Source organism: Lygodium microphyllum, chromosome 19 (genome assembly GCF_053477565.2).
Source record: "Lygodium microphyllum isolate KBCC chromosome 19, Lygodium_microphyllum_v1.1.10, whole genome shotgun sequence".
NCBI classification, from domain to species: Eukaryota; Viridiplantae; Streptophyta; class Polypodiopsida; order Schizaeales; family Lygodiaceae; genus Lygodium; species Lygodium microphyllum.
The window spans coordinates 138,653,580-138,675,633 of record NC_141153.1 but is presented as its reverse complement, the minus strand read 5'-3'; positions in this window follow the sequence as shown (position 1 = coordinate 138,675,633).

Here is a 22,054-nt window from a genome sequence, read left to right as displayed (position 1 = left end):
TGTTTTGTATCATTTTTGTATGTAAAAAGCAATAAACACGTACTATAACACAAAGGACAAGGTCAAACTGAGGCTTAACCTCATTCTTTAACCTCGCCAAACATTCACGCACATAAATCTTATTTTTCCATATTTTTTTAGCACGAAAATCTCAATTTTCTCTATTTTTCACTATTTTTTCATATTTATTATTCATGAAAAATAGGTATTTTCTGATTTATTTGTATTGGCTTATTATTTTGACTGAAACTTAACATTTTCTCTGATTTTGTCCCATTTTCACCCCTTTTCTCCAACTCAAAATCGAAAAAAACCACTAATTTCCATTAAAATTGACATTTTATAGGTTTTAAAGAATTAATAACGACCCTCAATCATCACCGGTTCTGCATTTCTATAGTTACAACCCTCAATCTTGATGCAAGCAAGGTTCAAACAAAAATTCATTGCATACGAACAACATTTGGACCATGAAACAACAAAAACAATCAAATTTCTTTGTAAAATTGAAGCATACCGCGTGTCTTGTGTGTTGCGGGTTTTTCAATAATTATTCTGGGTAGCCCACGGACCGACCAGCAACAACCATTCTTCAGTGCTGAACCTCTTTCCTGAGCCTCCTCATTTAGGGATCGTTCTATCATTAAATATAGGCGACTAGTAGCACGGAAGTTCCAGTGCTAGTCCCTAAAGCAGCACAGCACGTAACGGTTAGTTAAAATTCATGAAATGGCTATTTTTCGCACCTCACATGGCTTGTTTTTTTAAATCATAAAATGGTTGTGCACAATCATCATACACCTTGCATCAAGCATGCCACGTGGTATCTCCTAGAATGCATTGCACTTGTTTGATAAACTTTGACCAATGCTGAGAGGACATGAAACCTAAGATGTAGATTTAGACGGGTGCTTCCGTTAGGGAAAGTTTTGTGAGGCAAATCAAAATCTCCTGGAACACTGAATTATGAAAGAGTGGAGTTTGTGTGAATGTTATATGTGTTAGCAAAGCATCTTAGGGCCAATCTGAAATGATACTTTGCCAGATCCAAGAAAATACAAGAAAACTAACAAGAAATGCTTCCAAGAAATGCTAGAAACAAACCATAGCTTGCCATTCATATTCAATGAGAAGAAGAAATACAAATGTTGAAGCCATGGCTGCTTGTTGAGAATACTATGATGATAGCTGCTGCAAGGTACACACCCTTTGCAATGGTGGGAAGGAAGAAACCTTCTAGCTCCAAGAAGTGGAGTTTCAAGAAATGAATTGAAAAGATGTGTTACATTGGCACTCTCTTGCCTTTTATACTCTAGCCTAAAATAGACTAATTGGCCTAATTAAAGTAGCATGAAAATTGCTTTATTACAATCCATCCCTACCCAAAAGTTTTGTCCTCAAAACGTTGAAGACTGAAATGACAAGTGGATGGTAAATGTAAAGGAATGAGAGACCAATGCTGAATTGCCTTGTTGAAGTTGTCCTTTGAAGAAGATACTCTTCCATGAAAAGAATCTTGAAAATAAACTCAAAACAGTGGAAATTTGGAATGCTGTCCTGAACAGGGTAGTGATAGTAAATGACCCATAACTTTGGATAGAAATGTTGGAATGATGCATATGAGGTATAGAAATGAAGTTTACTTCATAAGTTATCCATCCATGTCATCAAAATCCAATTTTGATGTCAATAGGTCAATTAATTTCATGACAGAAATTTATAACAGCAAGCTGTCCATTGTGTAATGAGCTAAGTATCTTCCTGAAGAAGCCATGAATATTGATCCAAATATGAAGCATGCTGCCAAGATGATTCTTCCATAGGCAATCCTTTCTATTTGACAAGGTATTCCATAACAATACGGTTCCTTAGAACCTTCTCCCTCTTGCCAATAATCCTTTCGGGCTCATAGATGATTAAGCCATCTTCATCAAGAGGAGGTAGTTCTTCAAGAACTTGTATGTCAGCGCCAATATACTTCTTAAGTTGAGACACACGAAAAACATTATGAATGCGTGTGGATGAAGGCAAATCAAGTTGGTAAGTAAGATCTTCAACTTTTCTTGTGATTTGATATGGACCATAATAGCGATGAGGAAGCTTATTATGTCCGCCCTTGAGAGAAGCATAACGAGACTTAGGTACTTTCAAAAATACCCATTCTCCTTCTTCAAAATCCACATGCCTTCTCTTATCATCTGCATATAATTTCATTGTCTCTTGTGCCTTCCTGATGTTTTCTTTGCATTGCTTCATTAAGGCTTCCATCTTTTCCAACTCTTCTCGAGCAAGAGGATTCACTTCATCATGAAACAATGTTGAAGGTACTTGGACTTTGTATCCATACAATGCCTCGAATGGTGACATACCAATACTCATATGATGAGTATTATTATAATAGAACTCTGCAAGATGAATTCAATGATCCCATGCATTCTGCGTATCATGGCAAAAATGTCTCAAATAGACCTCTAACCATTTATTGACCCTTTCAGTTTGGCCATCTATTTGTGGATGATAGGCAGTACTTGGAGTTAATTTGGTACCCATAGAAGTAAAGAGACTTTTCCAGAAATTTTCCATGAACTTGGAATCCCTGTCAAAACAATTTTCATAGGTAATCCATGAAGTCTGAAAATTCCTTCCATGAACTGATCTACCACCTGTTTGGTTGAATATTGGACTTTGGTAGGTAAGAAGTGGGCTGATTTGGTAAGACGATCAACCACAACAAAAATGCTATTCCAGCCCTGCTTAGTGGTAGGAAGTCCTGTAATGAAATCCATACTAATATCAGTCCATTTACCATGAGGAATAGGCAAAGGCTGAAGTAAACCACTAGGCAATAAATTGGAATCTTTATTCTGTTAGCATGGTAAGCACTGTATCACATACTCCTTGACATCTTTCCAAAGTCCCTTCCAATTGAAACATTTATGGATCTTATCAAAGGTTTTAAACAAGCCAATATGTCCTGCCAAAGGAGAAGAATGCATCTCCTACAAAATACGTGGCCTAAATCATGACTGAGGGGTCAAATAGACTCTTCCTTTGAACCAAAGAAGTCCATTTTGCCACTTGAAATTGGGAAATTCAGACCCATTGTCTTGCTGTAATTTCTTCATAATGTTGGCATTGTGTTCATCCAAAAGATATTCTTCTTGAATGTCCTGAATCCAATCTTTATGTATGGTAGAGATAATAGAAACTGAACATGCCCACATCCTAGATAAGGCATCAGCCACTACATTATCCTTGCCTGCCATATAGGATATCTCAAAATCATATCCTTGAAGAGTAGCTAACCACCGTCTTTGTTTGGGAGAGAGATTTGGCTGAGAAAGAAAATACTTCAGCACTCGATGGTCACTCTTCACCTTAAAATGGCTGCCATAGATGTAGTGATGCCACTTCTTAATAGCATGAAGAATGGCTAACATTTCCTGCTCATAGACATGGAGTTCCCTTTCTTTATCATCTAACTTCCTACTTTCATTAGCAATAACACCATGGTCTTGGCATAAAACTGCCCCAATACCTCTACCACTAGCATATGCCTAGATGGTAAATTCCTTGGAAAAGTCTGGGCACACTAAGATAGGTGCTAAAATAAGAAGACTTTTCAGCTCATTAAAGCTCATAGTGGTTGTAGCATCCCAAAAGAAAGCTTCTTTCTTCAATCTATCAGTAAGAGGAGCTACTACATGGGCATAATTCTTGATGAATCTCCTATAGAAGGAAGATAATCCAAGAAATCCTCTCAATGAAGTAGAATTTTGTGGTATGGGCCAATCTTTGATGCACTGTACTTTCTTTGGATCAACCATGATTCCTTTCTCACCAACTATATGACCCAAATATTCCAGTTCATCAGCCATAAAAGTACACTTGCTTTCCTTTGCAAAAAGCTTGTGTCTTCTCAAAGTAAAGAGAACTTCTCTAACATGTTCCAAATGTTCCTCTCTATTCTTGCTATAGATGAGAATATCATCAAAGAATACCAAGACTGATTTATACAAGAATGGCTGCAAAATCTTGTTCATAAGTGCTTGGAAGGTTGCAGGTGCATTGGAAAGTCCGAATGGCATGACTAGGAAGTGGTAGAGACCTCTTTCTATCCTAAAAGCTATCTTGTACTCATCCCCTGCTTTCATTCTGATTTGATGATACCGTGATCTTAAGTCGATCTTAGTGAGAACCTTTGCATCCTTGAGTTCATCCAACAAATCATCTATGTGGGGAATTGGGTACCTATTCTTCACAGTGCTCTTATTTAGATCTCTATAGTCAATACACATCCTAAATGACCCATCTTTCTTCTTGACAAGTAGTACGGGAGAAGCAAAAGGTGACTGACTAGGCTGAATAAATCCCATTTCCAGCAAGTCTTTAACCTGTTTCTCTACTTCTTCTCTCTCACACTTGGATAATCTGTAAGGAGGTTTGTTGATGGGTTTAGTATCAGGCATTAAATCAATAGGATGATCCGCTTCTCGCTGAGGAGGCAACGATGTAGGTGGTTGAAATATGTCCTTAAACTCTTCCAAAAGTTTACATAGACATGGATCTTGCTCCTTAGGTGAAGTAGATTTCTGATTTTCATCTGCCTTTGATAGAAGAAGTGTGAAAATGCAAGACATAGCATTGATTTCCCTCTTCATCTTCTTTTTACTGATTATTTCCACTTGTTTCCTCTCAATGCTATTAAGTTTTACTTGCTGCCCATTCCAAGTAAACTCCATAAACATCTGGTTAAGATCCAAGGAAAATTTTCCAAGCTGTTTAAGCCAATCACAGCCAATGATGATGTCAATAGGACCCATATCTAGGACAATCAAGTCTGTCATAATAGTGCAAGACTGTGATAGCTGCCGGCATATCTCTTTACTCAACTCTTGAGCTCCATTTGCCACTTGTACCTTCAATAGGGAATCCATTTCTTGTGGTAATAACTTCAGCTCATACAATGACTTAGCATTCACAAAACTATGTGTGCTGCCCGTATCAATGAGAATATGAGCAACCTTTGAATTTATAGTACCTTTGAGCCGAAGTGTATTTTCACCCTTAAAACCCATCCATGCATCCTGAGATATGGAACATAACATGGGTTGACAAGAAACCATAGAACCACCTGGATCATAGGGAAAACTATTGACCAGCTCTAAATCCTCCTGCACATCTTGATCCTCTTGATCATGCATGTGTTCATAAGTGGGGGCTGCATCCACTTGCAAAAGAGCATCTTCATTTGCTTCTTCATCCTCAAATTCTTCTATATTCAGCATGTTTGACTTTGCTATGTATCCCTTGCACTTCTGTTTATGTTCAAGAGACCACCTCTCTCCACACTTGTAACATAGGCCCTTGGTTTTGTCATTGGAAGACCAAAGATGTACTTATTTAACTTGGCTGCATCGGAGATACCTTCTACATACATGGAAAGATTTAAGAATTGGCTGGAATAATCCCTTATGGAAGATCCCCTTTGCCTAAGATTGTACCATCTTTGTTCAAGTCTTTCCTTTTCCATGGGTGACACAAATACTTGAGTCATGGCTGATTTAAACTCATCCCAAGATTGAAAATTTTCCCCTATCTTGAACATGTATCTCCACCAAGTATGTGCATACCCTTCTAGGCGTAGGGCTGCATAACAAATCTTTGCTTGTTTGTTGTGAGGGTATAGAGTGAAGTACATTTCCAATTTATTGATCCATTCCTCAAGCTCGGTCAGTGAAGGGTTATCTCCTTTGAAATTTGTTATATTGATGTTATCCTTGTATTCTTTATCATAGTGATATTGCTGCCCACCATGATTGTTAAAGCCAAAAGATTGTTGTCTATGAAAAGAGTCACTCCTTGGTTGATGCCCATGCTTGTTTGTATATGATTGCTGCCCATTGAGATGGTTTCCATGAGATTGATGGCCAAGCAATGAATTTCCATGTGATTGGGTATGATTAGAAACAGCATGTGGCATTCTATCCTCATGAACATTAACATGCTGAAAACTGTCATGAGTATTAACATGCTGAAAACTGTCCCCATGTACATGCTGTCCATGATCTTATCTCACATTAGGTTCTCTTACATTAGGAGTTTGAGCATGATGAGTATCAAACTCTTTATAAGAGGGGTGACATCCATGAATAAACTCTTCTTCATCTTCATGCAGTGAATGACCTTGTTGTCCATGTTCTCTAGAGATAGGAAATTTAGGCCTGCCTCTACTCCATGAATTAGCACGTGGCTGAGTGGTTTCATTGACTCTAGAAGGACCACCATGTTCATAATTCGATGGTATATGTTGATGAGCTATAGTAGATCTCACATTCCCATGAATAAGTGGCACTTCTTCAACATGGGGTGGTGGTTTACTTTGGAATTTATCTCCGAAATTGCTGAATATAGTGATCAACTGATCAAACTTGGTATCCAATCTACTACTTTGTTGCTCCATATGAGAAATCATCTTGTTAAATTTATCATCCATGGAGTGGGTAAGCTGAAGTAAACCATCATTCATGTTGCCAAGTTGCTTAGACATTTGTTGGAAGTCGTTAGAATCACGTGAGATGTTTACTTCATTCCCCTGATCTATGACATGAGGGTTCTTTGGCCATTGCACTTCGTCATTGGTGGTACTAACTCCCATGAATTCTAGCCTCTGATTTGTGGTTCTATTATTGTCATTTGTCTTAGCATGATACTCCTCCAAGCCTTCCTCAATGTGGTCTAACATTTGCTCTTTCTTCTTGTTCCTTGCCATGTTGTAATTTCAGCACTGTCAGTCAAAGATTGGTCTATATCTTGAGCTGTGCTTCCCCGATCCAAGTGCTTTATAGCTCCAAAATGGGGCTTACTATATGTATATATACCAGATTTACTGAAATAAGCACTTTGGAAAAGGTATATAATGGTTCTAGACCAAAACAGTGTGTCTCTGCCTGGCTCAGTCTACAGTGAGACCACTTGTCACAAAATGGGCTATAACTTGAGCTCCGCTACTCCAAATGAGGCGTGCTATAGCTAGGATCTAAGAGGACTTCAAGCTCTATGTACTGAGCACAAGAACCCTTATTGCAAAATTAAAAATTCCTTTCCTGTAATAGGTTCTTTATGACTATCCAGAATGGGACTGCACCCTGTAAAACCCTGTAGAAGCACTGTTTGAGCACTGTTTCATCTCATATGCATATAGACCATGGTAAAATGTCAAGAATCGCATGATGGGAGACTTGCTCAAGATGTTGCACCAAACGCCCATAGAATTCACAAGGAGAAACTCAATCAAGAGACAAGAAGAGAGATGGAGGCCAAAACATTTTCTTGCTGATTTCTTCTTCTTCTTCCACACACTTTACAATGTACACAAAGTATAGATAAGATACAATATAGAGGAAAGTGGCCTATTAAGTCAAACAATGCATAACCGACTACACTAGTCGACTGGCGCTATAACTATGCCAGCTGTAAATAGGTGTAACAACCTGAATATAATAAGTAATGAGTCAGTGGCCATGTGAGAGTCATAATGACCACCAACGTGCTAAGTGTAGACATGTGGACCCATCTAACCAGGCGGTCCATCATCAATGTCCGCATGTGTTGAGCTTGTCATCTCAACATAAAACTCGTGTGGGCACTGAAGGGAAACCTGTAGGCTATAATCACCACATGGAATCAAATCTGTAGCACCTATAGACCTATCAAATGGTTCAAAACTGTGACCAAACTGCCCTGTTTTCCCCTGTTTGTACCAAGTGTCTTCAAATCTTTTCCACTCTCATCCTGAGTGGTCTTCCGTGGTCCACCACCTGTGGTGAGGGATAAAACGGCGGAATAGGCACCTAAATGGGCTCTGAAACTCCGGAAGGTGTGCAAAGTTCCTTCCAAGCTAGGTTGTGCATCCTTTCAGAGTCATCAATAGCAAGGGAGGGTCACCTCACTATTGTCTTGCTATCTTGTCCGACTTCGACCTTTTTCCTCGGTCGGTATTGAACATGGCAGAGCTAGTATTCTAACAAACAAGGTATGATATGCAAGACCGAATCAAGACATTGATCGTTTCATGATATGCATGAATTGGAAAGGTATCATGAATGAAAATGGGCTGAGATAGGCTTACCAATAGTATCAGTGACTCACTGCATACTATGCTCACCTTTACAAATTTATTTTGGGAAATTCTCAAAGATTGGGTCAACACAAACTCATGGATTAGGGTTAGGTAAATCTCAATCAAAATATGAAGGACTATATGATGAATTTTAAAGTCTTCAATCAATCAAATGCAATAGATCAATGAGATGATAAAAACTCAATCAATGAATGGCTAAATGACTGAGTAGATACTCAATCAATGCTTGACAATCCAAATTGAAGGCTCATTGTATGAAATTTGATGATTCATTATCAATCAATGTTGAAGGTAAAGTCTATGAAGCAAGTCATTGCTTAGGTTACTCTCTTAATCTCTCCTTCAACAATAGGAGATGCAGTTATCAAGTGGATTAATTATTGGAGAGATTAAAAAGAGTATTAGAAGTACCTCTTTCAATGCTTGAAGAAGAATATGTTGCTTGTCTCAAACCTCAGCCCATAAAGAGTGATGGCCCATCTTCATAAGTCCTCCAATTGATCAAGAGAGAGTAATACTCCATAATTACATACAATAGCTCCAAGTATAATCCAAGGATGATGCCTTGAGTAAGTCTTCAACTCCAAGAAGCCAAATGAATGAAAGATCCTTTGTAATTGGAGCCTCTTTGACTGAGATTTCCAAGAAATTCTTCAATCCCTGTCATGCTTGAAGTCCAAGAGAAGATTGGCCTTCAATCTTGAATCCATTGCTTAAAGCCTTCAAAATCTTGAGTGTTTGGAGTAGTAGGAAGGTCCCTAAAGTCATTTAAGACCAAAGCCCCATGAAATAGAAGAGAATAGACCAAAAATTTGAAGCCTATAGCTTGCTGCCCTATTTTGACTCCATAGCCATGTCAAAATGAAGCTCCAAGCTTGAAGAAGGTTCAATGTCGGTCATGAGAGTTGTGTAGTAGCTTCAGGGAGTGGATTTAAGAAAAAACTCCATGAAATTGATCAAGAATTCTGAAATTTTCTCTCTGCTGTAATAATAGTCCATTTCTAGGGTTTGTATGAGAAAGAAGAGCTCAAGAATGGCCATTGATTCATGCCAAAGTTGAAGGAGACTAAGTGATCAACTTGTAAGCACTATGGCCAAGCCTCATGGAGCTTAATAAATCCATTTTAAATCATGAGTATAGGAGTATTTATTCAGTGCAAAGAGTGCAAAAAACGCAGACTCATTTACCTCAGAATCACATGAGCCAAGCAAGGCTTATGCATACTCTATGTGATGCTTAGAAGATGGAGAATTAGCTTGTAGAAACCATGGAGGTAGATGAATTCTTGGTTGAGAGATGAGAGCAGGGTTTTGGTTATGGAAGCTTGAGAGAAAGAGGAAAGAAAAGAAGAAACCCTTGGTTAGCAAAAAGTAACCCTGTTTACTCCTCCCTAATCCCTGTTTAACTCCAATTAGTCCAATCTCCCTCCAAAATGACCTATGAATTGACCACGAACTGTTATTTTCACCATAGATCCTCCAAGAACCTCCAGAATAGTGACGACTTGATGCAGATAGCCATGGCTAGTCATAGTTGAATTGTAATTAAGCCTGTGACCAAATTTTGTCCTCCCAGTTACCCTGTACCAAGTCTGTGACTAGAATTCACCATGAAAATGACCCTTCCCATGGATCAAATCAATGCTCTGATACCAATGAAATGATACTTTGCCACATCCAAGAAAATACAAGAAAACTAACAAGAAATGATTCCAAGAAAAGCTAGAAATAAACCATAGCTTGCCATTCATATTCAATTAGAAGAAGAAATACAAATGTTGAAGCCATGGCTGCTTGTTGAGAATACTATGATGATAGCTACTGCAAGGTACACACCCTTTGCAACGGTGGGAAGGAAGAAACCTTCTAGCTCTAAGAAGTGGAGTTTCAAGAAATGAATTGAAAAGATGTGTTACATTGGCACTCTCTTGCCTTTTATACTCTAGCCTAAAATAGACTAATTGGCCTAATTAAAGTAACGTGAAAATTGCTTTATTACACAATCCCCAAGTTGTAGGAGAGTTGCAGTGGAGCCACGACAATCAGCCGAGAGGTGCTTCCCTATGTGTGTATTACGAGGCATTATGCCTATATGTTATGGGATCTCCCTCTGAGGAAAAGGGAAGATGAACTTTGGATTACATATTGAATACAAATGCAAAATCATCATAAGCATTTAGTGCAAAGTGAGTTTTAGATGCTCCTGGCCCGTGAGGCCGTGTGGTGGGGTTGTCTGTTGTATGCATGAGGTCCGGCTAGTGCCATAGCCAATGCCGGATAATTTTAGGTCCCATCAAGAATCCAAAATCATTAATAGAACATCAAAACCCTGAGTCTAGTTGTGAATAGATGTCTAACCACTTGTCCATTGGAAAATCTATGTAGGTACAAGTGTCATTGTAACTTTCATCATAGAGTTTCCCAATTTTTCCAATCAAATTATATACCCTTAGATGTGGAGTGTACCTCAGGGTGAGGGGACGCAAGCATGGCAAGTATGGTAGGAAAAGACGATTGTAGGGTTCACTAAAAATTTTTGGTGCAACAATGAGGGGATGAAAGTCATGGCAAGTGTGGCAAGAAAATATGACCATAGGGTCAACTAGAATTTTTTTGGTGTAACAATGAGGACAATATATGTGAGGTTTTGGGTTGAACCTCACATGGCTCCTTCCTCTCGCTAGTGCTTACACCTCAATACACCTATGACACAAAGAGCACTTGGGTTAGGAGAAAGATCTAAATTTCTCATTTGGATTAGGTGAGAATTCTTACCATGTCATAGACATGTATGTGTAATTAGCTTGAATTTGATAGATCCCACCTTTCATAGGCATATCAATCTCATTTGGACCAAGATCTTAACATGTCCTAGACATGTATGTGTAATTAGCTTGAATTTGATAGATCCCACCTTTCATATGCATATCAATCTCATGTGGAGTAAAGACATAAACAAGAGTGCCTTTAACACTTTGCAAATTTTTCACGCAAGCCTCCCTTTGTGTTGACTTATACAATGGAACCTAATCCTTGATTCTCTTAATAAGGCTTCTAGAATACTCGATAGAAAACACAAGATCACTAATCTCCAGATCCTCATCAGAACATGGCTTCTCTAATACTAGATTTTTAATAAGGAGTAGATGATGTGTCATCAAAAGCCTACACATTATCAATGATGGGTAGAACTTGATGAAAGTGAGGAAAATGGCTTTTTTTAGTTAACTCTAAAGCCATAAAGATGCTTGAAATTAGCAACTCAATCAATGCAATCACAATATTGTGAGGGTGAGGGATCTTGGATAAGAAGCTCTCCATCATCTCCTCTCTTCTTCTTCTCTTCTCTTCTCTTGTCTCGCACATGGGTATGGAGGATGGAGCTTGGAGGTTGAGGCTTGAGGTTGCTTGAGCTTGCATCAAGGTAAGCTCACTACAACCCCGTAGGATCGAAGGCACATCGGCTAGGTGAGAGATAGTCATTTGTACTCACTTGAAATGCTCGAAGCAATAGCTGGTCCATGGGTCTTGGTGGATGAGCATGAGCTCCCACTACATAGTGATTCCTTACAACACAGAAAATTATGGACATGAGCATGAGCATCTTTTGTATTTGACAACACATAGAAAATTATGGACATGCTTTTAGACTCTGTGACTTTGCACTTTTCTTTAAGAGTGCATACGGTCGTCCCCCAAATGGGCTAAGTTTAGCATTGGTGGGTTGTAGTCGTGGATGGCTAATTTGAGTCTAATGATCATGAGTTAAGATATAAGAATCAGCTCCCTCATCGATCAATGCATCGAAGGTATGTGTCTTTTTGGGTAGTGACCGTTATGTGCAGGTAAGTAGGTGGCAGTACTGCCTCTTCATCCTCCTCACCAATTTTTTTTATTGTGGCAACTCAAACCTTCACAGGGGACTCTAGCATGTGAGGTTCATGCAATGTGAGATACGACTCCATAGCCCACTTCCTTAACGAATTCACTTCATAGCCTTCCTAACTACATGTAATTATCTTAGGTTACTTAGGGTGCTATTAAAGCAAGAGCCTATATCACCAGAATACTGTCAAGATTGTGGGAGAGAAGGAAGGAGTCTCACTTGTAGCTTTCTTGCTTGCACAATGGGGGAATACACACAAGGGTGGAGGCTGAAAACAGTTTTCCTCTTCTTAGTTGTGTAAGCCAAAAGAACTCAAGTACAAAGAAATAGAAGAACCCTATATATGGGTCTCAAACCAAACTCAACTAACTAAGGTGGCATACTAACTGAGCCACGAACTAGAGTAGATAAGGATAGCTATCATGTAGCTATTATTCATGGGCGGTGTACCAACCGCGTCTGCAACTGACAAGTCGGTGACATAAATACACAACGGTCACCCTGGCGTATCACAAGTGGAGCTCGATATCTCAACAAATACTACCTATCGCCACTCTTTTTTTGTCCAAATGGCATAGACACCTCTGCTATGACTATGTTAATGATGCGGGTTACCGTTCTACCCTCTTTTTGCTTAGCTCTTTTAGAAGATATGAATGATAGCCACTTTACTCACTGTAATCATCCATTTCTTTCCACTACTTCTCTCCAGGCACGAATAAACCTTAAAGGATACATACAAAGCTAGAGATTCCTTAACAAATCTCTTAAGCCCCCTACTCCTCCCTCTCATTACTTGATGACAAAGTCTAGATTTTTGTCTAATTTTTAAAAAAATGAAAAAAAAGAAAAACAAAAGAAGAAAAGAGAAAATAAAAGAGAAAGAATAAGAGATCATGAGTAAAAAATCACAGGAGGAAGCAACCAAATCATCTCATTACATGTTCGCCATAGTTACTACACCTAGGGGTCATCAAGTTAGATACGTTTGGTGGCTTCGGTCAAGGGACGGCTCCATCCTTAAATCCCTAGCCCATCTTGATTCTCCACATCATACTTAGGGCACATCAAGGGCAAGATATACCTAGGGAGGTCACCCTTTCCTATGGTTAGACTTGTCTCCCTAAGCTGCACTCACCACAACCCCTTAGGCAAGAACAAGGTCCTCAAGTGTGGAACAACACCTATGCCTATGCGACCCAACTCCTAGTTCCACTAGCACGAGCACAATGCACCACACGGTAAGGTAGACACATCCCCAAGTGGTCTACTTTATTTTCTTTACAGGTAACTACAAACAATGCAAGCCACCAACTTTAGAGGCCTCATCATCCACTCGATCCACTCTCAACCTCCACCCCCTTAATCATGTGATCTGCTTCACTGTGGGACCAATCCCCTAGAGGCCCCATCATCATCAACTGACATGATCGCCTTTCAAATCACTGAATCCTCATTAGCTCAAACCTGCAAGTGCCATGGGACTGGAACTTTTATAGGAGGGGATAATGTTACAAATATGTTACGAACCATGTAGCCAAAAAGAAGCAAAGGAAGACCAAGGAAGCCCAAGTCAAAAAGTGAATGGAGAAGCTCATTCTAACCAAGTGAAAAACGTGGACGAGAAGGCAAGCTCAGAAAAAATGTGGGAGAGCACTAAAGATTCTAGCAAGGTGTTCTTGAAGAACGAAGGAGAGCACCGAAGATTTTAGCAAGGTGCTCTTGAAGAACGAAGGAGAGCACTGAAGATTCTAGCAAGGTGCTCTTGAAGAACAAAGGAGAGCATCGAATATTCTAGCAAGGTGCTCTAAATGTCTTAGCAAGGAAAGCGTAGGGTGCAATGTAATTCATTTTATAAGAGTGCAAGGTTCTCTCCTATGCAAATTGTAATGTCTAAATAGACATAGGTGAAGGGATAAGGCAACTAGAAGGGAATAGGGAAAGAGGACCTTAGCAAGATGCCCGGTCATGTATAAAAAGGGGAAGGGTGCCCAAGGAATTTAGAGCTTGTATATATACCCAAAAAGTGAATGAGAAGCTCATTCTTTTGGTGTGTGGCAAAAGTGGTCTCTTCTTCTTCTTCTTCTCTTCTTCTCTCCTTCTTGCTTACTTGTGTGTGCTTGAGAGAGGGAGTCTGATGGCATGAGGGAGTGAGGGTATGAGGGTGAGGGATCTTGGATAAGAAGCTCTCCATCATCTCCTCTCTTCTTCTTCTCTTCTCTTCTCTTGTCTCGCACATGGGCATGGAGGATGGAGCTTGGAGGTGGATGCTTGAGGTTGCTTGAGCTTGCATCAAGGTAAGCTCACTACAGCCTCGTAGGATTGAAGGCACATCAGCTAGGTGAGAGATAGTCATTTGTACTCACTTGAAAGGCTCGAAGCAATAAGTGATCCATGGGTCTTGGTGGATGAGCATGAGCTCCCACTACATAGTGATTCCTTACCAACATCTTTTGTATTCGACAACACATAGAAAATTATGGACAGGCTTTTAGACTCTGTGACTTTGCACTTTCCTCTAAGAGTGCATATGGTCGTCCTCCAAATGGGCTAAGTTTAGCATTGGTGGGTTGTAGTCGTGGGTGGCTAATTTGAGTCTAATGATCACGAGTTAAGATGTAAGAATCAGCTCCCTCATCGATCAATGCATCAAAGGTATGTGTCTTTCTGGGTAGTGACCATTATGTGCAGGTAAGTAGGTGGCAGTACTGCCTCTTCATCCTCCTCACCAATTTTTTTAATTGTGGCAACTCAAACCTTCACAGGGAACTCTAGCATGTGAGGTTCGTGCAATGGATGTGTGGGAGGGTAGTACTTTATGCGGCTACCATTGAAGAAGCATATGCCCTCTCCATCTATGGTCTCGAGCTCGACATTACCAGTTTAGCTCATAGAGTCTCTAATCCCCTAAACTTCATTTTTTTAAAATGGAATTTTATTGATTACAAAAACACTAAGTCACCCTATTCAAATTCTTGTTGCTTGATGTGCTTCTCAAACCAACTCTTGTAGTGTGCCTTTTTGAAAATTAGTGCATGGGTGGCTAGAAGTTGAGTCTTTGATTAGCATTCTAGTTTAATTAGGTGCTTTGCCCTTGCCTCCTTTCTGTCCCATCTCTCTTGGATGGCTATTCTTAGGCTCGAGACAAGGAACTCTATACGTAGAATGGCTTCAATCCTATAGGTTAACTTGAAGCAAGTCTCTCCTACCACTATTTTATAGGCTATTTGATAGACCCATAAGACTACCATCAGTTTGTTGTCACAGTCGATGTGCAAGGCAGAGACTACTTTGGTTAGGATGTTCACTAAGATCTTATTGGTAGACTCATCTTGGCCATTTTCTTGAGGGTAGTAGGGTGAGGATTTTTTATGGATGATCAGAAAGGTCGACAGGAGGTAAGCAATCACTTCATTGATGAAGTATGTGACTTGATCACTAACTAGTTCAATGGGGAAGCCAAATCATGAGATCACCTACTTCTAAAGGAACTTAGCAGTGGTTCTAGTATTATTTTTCCTCATGGCTTGTGCTTCTACCCACTTTATGAGGAGATAGTTAGTAGCAACAATGATATACTTGGCCTGTGAGTACTATGTCAAAGGACTAATTGACCCAATGAAGTCAATTTCCCATTTCTTGAATGGTTGTCTTGTAATGATTGGACTTAGCTCCATTTTGTCCTTGCAAATGGGTACCTTGGTCTGTTGGCACTCGTCACACTACTTTACAAATCGTGTTGTACCTTGAAAAAGAGTAGGCCACCGCAGTTGAGACTGTGGCACCTTGTGGGCCATTGTGTCTCCACTGAAGTGCCCTCTTGCAATTTTGTCCTGTACTTTTGCAAGTACGTCATGCATCTCATGTTCGCACATGAATCTACGCAGCAAGCAGTCTTTCCCTAATCTATAGAGTTTTCTTGCTATCAGCTGATATTTTTATTTTTTTAAGGATGAGTCATCTAGGTCGAGCCTTCTCGATGGGTCTTTCAGGTAATCCGTGCTCAAGCATTTGGACTATGTCGTCTACCTAGTATGGCATCAAGTCAACTCTAAAAAAGTCCCTTTTTCTAGACAAGTCAAACAAGTTCATGTCAGGCAAGTTGTCTATGATGCCATGTCTAGCAGCTTCTCTTGTGGGTATGTGAGGCATATGGTCGGCCATGTAGTGTTGCTTCCCTTTACGTGCAACCACAAAGAAGTCAATCTCTAAAAGTGGAAGTAACCATTGAGCAATGCGTCCCCATAGCATAGGGTTTGTTAACAAGATAAAGTAAGGCTTGATGGTCAACAAAAATAAGATGAAAGGTGTAGCCAAAAGGTAATGCCAAAATTTCCTTACAGCAAACACCATGACTAACCCTTCCCTCTCTGTGTAGTGGAGTAGTTCATTTTAGCATCTATGAGTTGTTTGCTAGCAAAGCTCACTAGATAGTCTAAATTGTGATCACCAGGTTGGCACAATACAGCTCCCATGGCATACTTTGAGGGGTCAATGTTGTGAATGTGGAAGGTTATGGTCTAGTATGGGGCTCTTAGGATTGGTGTTGTGGTTAGAGCCTTCTTCAACTCTTTGTATGTGCGTTGGCATTCCTCGGTCCATTCAAATATCACCAAAAATTTACATAGAGGTTTAGCAATTAATGCATAGTTCAACATAAATAATCAATAGTACCATGTATGGCCTAGGAAACACTGAACTCCCGTGTAATCAGTTTTGGTGGTGGTGGAAGATTAACGATGAGAAGTCAGTGGCAATGCCATTCTTTGACACCATATGCCCTAGGATGCATCCATGCTTTACCGAGAACTGGCACTCCAAGATGATACAGCCTACATCTTCCAAAGATTTCTCGGGTGTTCCTTCCAATTAGAGTGGACACATAGATCATCAAGGAATACCTCTAAATCTTGCCTAAGAATGTCTTTGAAAATGGCACACATGAGCCTTTGGAATGTAGTTGGTGCATTTGTCATCCCAAAGGGCATGACTATGTAGGCAAAGATGCCCCACTTTGTAGCGAATGCAGTATTGTGCCTATCATCAGGATGAACTAGCACCTGATTGTATCTGCAAAAGCCATCCAGGAAACTGTAGGCCTTTTTACTAGCTACCCTCTTGAGCATATGCTCAGTGTACCACAGTGGATAGTTGTCTCTCTTCGGGGCAGTGTTGACTTTCTTGTAATTGATGCACACTCTAATCTTTCCATTCTTCTCCATTATGTTCACTATGGGTGACACCCAATCTTTGTGCTCAATTTCATAAATGAATCCTACTCTTAGCAGCTTATTGATTTCCTCTTTAATAGCATGAGCATGTTTGGGATTCATTGGATACAATCGCTACTTGGCCGGTGTTGCATTGGGTGTCATCGGGATATTATGAGTCACTACACTCGGATCTACCCCTTTCAACTCATCAAGGGACCGAGCGAATACATCCATGTACTCTTGGAAGCCTCCTCTTCCTTGGTCAATACATTGGCCATGAAAATAGGTCGGGGCATCTCTCCTTCCTTAGCTAGATTAACCTCCTTGACTGTGGCAGGTCCTTCTATAGGCTCACTCACTTGCCCTTGTCTTTTGGCTCCTAGCAAGACCACTACCCTTTCACCTTTCTTAAATGCCATGAATTTTTTCAATAGGTCTTGTGGCTTCCTTTGCTCCTCAACTTGCAGATCCCTAGGTTGTTTCCTTTTTCTCTCCTTCAACCTTTGATGCCTTAGGTGGTTTGGTAGGTCTCTTTTTGTGCATTTGGTCTTAGGTGGTCGGGGTATCTTAGGATCATTGTCTGAGCTTACTTTTGACTCAAAATTGAACTCTCAATCTTTGCTAGAAGAGGGAGTCTCTCCTATAGGTCGTATCTTTGATAGTGATTCTGTTCTAAATACTAGTGTGGCACTTGCTTGGGCAAAACCCACTCTTTCATTATCAGTCACCCTATGTGCTCCAACCAGATGAGATCACAATCCATTTGCATGACTCCTTTCTTGATTCTAAAGATGCTCTTCTTCTGCGGTTTGAAGTCTGCCTGTATTTTTTCAATCACATGCCCCTTAGTGTTGTACTCTATCATGTCAATCTCTTTTTTGTGTGAAAGAATGCAGATCTAGAGCATGGCAGGAAGCTATGGTGGATGAAAGAAGAAGAATGAACTCATGATGACAAATACATTGGACTTGACTATTACACAAGTAAATTAGTTTCCAAGATGGAAGCTTGGACTCATAAACACAATCTTGCATATAGACCGACAATGACAAGACACTACTAACTGAAAAGAGAAAGCATCATGCTATTGCATTCATCATATATCAAAAAGTGATAGTCAAGTAATGCTTTATAGTTTTTGGATGGTAGCAGTTTTCCTTTCTGTGCATATGGGATTTAGTCTGCCTGCATGTCCTAAGCCTAGAACTGCCTTATACAAAGAGGCTACAGTAGGTGTGATTGCAAATATCTCAACACCCCTCCTCAATCACAACCAGAAAGTACAAAGTGTGTAGATGTTTTAGTGAAAGCAACACCTGCAAAGTGTGGCACACCATAAACATGGCAAAACACCAGATGTTGTTGCAGAAAAGGCTAAGTGTGGGTACCATAAACATGATGGATATCCAGAGGCTATAACAGGGGCCTCACAAAGTGTACAAAGGCTATAGTATAAGGCTACATGAGGAGTTTACAAGCTTATGATAAATGAATTTGGGCTAGGCATTACAAGGATGGGAAAGATCTAATAAAAAATTGGGTCAAGGACCATCAGGTCCTTACAGTTTTGAGCATTTCTTTTGACATAGATATTCAATTTATTATAGGTCTTCTTATCAGTGTAGTCCAACTTGCTCTTTTTGATCTTGTACTTGTTCTTCACTTTGCTTGCATTGTTCTTTTGGTCCTTTTCTTCATGGTCCTCTTTTTCTTGGTCTTCTTTGCTTACATTAGTCTTCATGTCCCCCTCAAGCAAAGATATCATTATCTTTGAGGTAGCATAAATGACTTCAATTTCTTGCACTATCTCCAAGGTAGTAGGCATGTCTTCAAATGGAAATATTGATGGCACTTGAAGGCTCACAACTCCATCCTTCCCTGGTAGTCGAGCAAGTACATCTTCTATGTGGTACAAGTGAGTAAAAATGATTGTATTACTCTTTATGAATGACATCTTCATGAAAACCTTCATGTTTGTCATAAGCTTCAAATCTTTGATTTTCTGACTAGCAAAAGAGTTGAAACTTAATGTGTCAAAATACACAAGAGATACTTTGGTTTGAAGATGATGATTCTTGATGCTTTGCTCGGAACTGAGTGGGAACTCAGATTAGAGTGCCAGCAACTTTGTTGAGACAAGAGGAGTGAGAGAAATGAAGTGGGAGAAGAGCTTGATGTTGAATTCTTAGTCTTCTAATCTTCACTCTCTGAGAACTTCTCCTCCTTGAAGTGTGGATTTGAGTAAATCAATAAATCAAGGTGTCAATGATCGGGCTTAAGTGGCAAGAGAGAGAAAAATAGATAATAGATAAGCTTGAAGTTGCAATGGCTATGGTGGACATGTACTTAGGGTTTCTGGCTGACTGGTTTTCTGATTTGTGTAGCGTGTAGACAAATCCATTTGATAATCCCTTTGGTGAGAAAGAAGCTTATATATAGCAAGCTTACTTTTCCCTAAGCTCGAAGGTACTCTAGTGATGGTGGCAACAATACGACCTCTCACAAGTGCAATTTTGGCAGCGATGACAAAATCACACAATGCTGGCTTGAATGATCACCAATGTCTAACTGTGATGTACCAAGGAGATGCACTAGGAGTATAGGAATGTTTCTCCAGAAGGAGGCATGGGGAAATATGGGCTGTAGGAGTAGATCAAGAAGCTCCAAGTGAGCTGGGTATTGTCTGGCTATGGCAAACAAGAGGGCAAAGTGAGGATGAAGTTGGAAATGGATTCATACACCGATCTTGAGTTGTGTAGAGATGAAGAGGAGTTGAAAGATCAGAGAGGAGACTTGAGACATGCTAAGCCATGCTCAGCTATGCTCTAATACCATGTGAAAGGATGCGGATCTAGAGCATGGTAGGGAGATATGGTGGATGAAAGAAGAAGAATGAACTCATGATGACAGAGACACTGGACTTGATTGTTACACAAGTGAACTAGGTTCCAAGATGGAAGCTTGGACTCATAAACACAATCTTGTGTATAGACTGACAATGACAAGACACTAACTAAAAAGAGAAAGCATCATGCTATTGCATTCATCATATATCAAAAAGTGGTAGTCAAGTACAATGCTTTATAGTTGTTGGATGGTAGTAGTTTCCCTTTCTGTGCATATGGTGCATGCATGTCCTAAGCCCAAAATTGCCTCATACCAAGAGGCTACAGTAGGTATGATTGCAAATATCTCAACACTTTGCTCTCTTCATTGTAGGAACAATAGTCTTCTTACTCATCATCTAAATCTTCCTCATTCGACTACTCATCATCTTCTAAGTCTTGATACTACATTTCCTTGTCATCGATGTGAGTAAGGCCCAATTGTGCATCAAGTTTAGGTCGTGCACCTTGGTCCATCGCCACTTGGGTTCATCCAAGATATCCTTGAGTGGTTTAAAATTTGCGGTTGGGTTACCGGATAATTTGTCTGTCAAGTGCTCTAAGATCTTGTGAAGGTTTCGTTTGTTATTAGGGACGTGGAATGTATCAGAGATGGGTCGTCCATGAGAGCTTCTAGCTATCATGTAGACTGTACTGAGGACATGTCTCTGGGCTCACCGACTGCCTTAGCAGCTTGCTCATATTTCTCATTATCTGAGAATGGCAGATCGATTATGGTTAGCACATGCATCGAATCTCACTCATCCTTAGGGCAAGGGATATACTTGGTCAGTAGCCCATAAGATTTTTTAATTTGAGTGTCACCCTTCAGCATAGCTGAGATGGTGTCTAGGTCAACTAGTATAGTCTTCCAAGTATCCATCTCCACTCTTACTACTTCCGTCCAATTGCCCAAGAATATTAGACCCTTCCCCCTATCTTCTATGATTCGTGCATTGTTGTACATCCATGGTCGGCCTACTAGGATATCGTAGTCCACTCCTTTCATGACTATGAAGTCCACAAAGAATCAGATTCCTGTGATCTTCAATGACCAATTTTTTAGCACTCTGGATGGCTTTACTTTCATTCCGTTAGCCAGTGTGACATTGAACCTAGCATCCTCGACAGGTACCAAGCCTAGAGTACTTCGTGGTGGCTAAGCACACTAACTCCTACCCATGTTTCTACAATCCCCTTCCTCTTGGTGTCACCTAGAGCTAGGACCAGCAAGACCACGTGCATCTCTGTGCCTTCCTAGAAAGCATTAATATGCAAGGACTTGGGCACTGAGTGCAAAGTTAGGCTGGTATTTGTGTTACTGCATTGTGGTCTTGCAAGTCAATGGAAGCTTGCTCTACCGATCATTACACCCATTACTTTAGCTCCTACCATAGCGTCAGATGCTGTCTAAACAGGTCTCCTAGGCTCAGAGTTATAGGGGTAGTCATTAGCGTTGTGAGAAGATTGCTAGCTACTTGCTTCTCTCCTAATTCTGCACTCCTTGGCCAATGACTTCGACTGGTTTGTTGGCCCGTAATGTCAAGCTCCATCTAGGTGACAGATGATTTTTGATGCCGAGAAGAGCTTAAAAATAGCCAAAAATACCAATTTTAGGGAAAAAATAGACTTCGTCGAAGGCGGCGGTGGCAATCAGTACAATTTTAAGCGGCAATGCCCGGAAAAGGCTTAAAAGACCCACTTGATGAAATTTGGTGAATTTTGACAATTTTTTGGCGTGTCAGATGAGACCCTCGGAGATGCCCAATAGTGGGGGACTTCAAGACGAATGCCTAGAGTTTTTCGGATCGTAATTCGAATCGGACGAGGAAATGGGAGTGCCCGGGAGGCTAAGGCCAAATGTTAAGTGAAAATGGACTTAAGGGATGCCAAAGGGCATGACCCTTGGGCGCTCCCTAAAGGGGGC